Genomic DNA, 1,133 nt, shown 5'->3' with positions numbered 1-1,133 from the left:
GATAGATAGATAGATAGATAGATAGATAGATAGATAGATAGATAGATAGATAGATAGATAGATAGATAGATAGATAGATAGATAGATAGATAGATAGATAACTAACTAACTAACTAACTAACTAACTAACTAACTAACTAATAACTAACTAACTAACTAACTAACTAACTAACTAACTAACTAACTAACTAACTAACTTACTAACAAACTAATTAACTAACTAACTGATCTATGTGCATTAATATCTACATACATATATATGTATGTATACATATATGTGCACACATACATCCAAACGAAATGGTCCCCAAAAATACACAATTCCTGCGTTTAAATTATTTCAACTTTATGCAACATTTAACAACAATATTGTATACTTGTTCTTTAACAAAAAAAATAAATATTTTTATTATGGATTCAGTTTTAATAAAAATAAACACATGTCACTAAAACTTATTATTTCTCATAGACTGTGAAATATTTAAGGCAATCTGCAAAAGTGTGCAAGATTTGCCATAGAGAGCAGGAACAAAACCCGAGAAAAAACTATAAAAGGAAGAATCTTAAAATGTCTGCTAAGAGTAGTAGTGATAGTAGAATACAAACAAAAAGAAAAAAAATCCCATGAAAAACTATTAAAATTTTTTTTAATTTATTTTTAAAAAAATAAAAACAAAACAACGCCCAACAGCCGCATCATCATAGTTGGGCGTTACACTTGGATTAGCACAGCCAAATTACATATAATAACTCAAAAACCATAGAAGATGCGAAACTAAATGAGCTCAACAAACGTGTATTCTTAAAAAATATCTATTTACATAAAGGCCCTTTTTTTGGCAACAAGACAATAAATTAAATTTAAGCAAAAAATAAAAATAAAACATATATTTTTTAATTCTGTTGATTTTTCAACTATAATAATCTAACAATTTATTGCAATTAAGACGAGACATTATAAGTTTTACTTTTGATTTTTGGTTAGAAATGTATTCTTTTCTTCAATGACAAAAAGATGAACTTGTTATCTATATATTTTTCATAAAAAATCGATTTCTATATTAAAAATAAAATCCCCAATAACTTGACAAATTAGAGTGGGTTTTTGAGTTGGCAATCAAATGTCAATTAAT

The sequence above is a fragment of the Lucilia cuprina genome, chromosome 4, assembly GCF_022045245.1.
Source record: "Lucilia cuprina isolate Lc7/37 chromosome 4, ASM2204524v1, whole genome shotgun sequence".
NCBI lineage: Eukaryota > Metazoa > Arthropoda > Insecta > Diptera > Calliphoridae > Lucilia > Lucilia cuprina.
Note: the sequence above shows the minus strand (reverse complement) of the source record.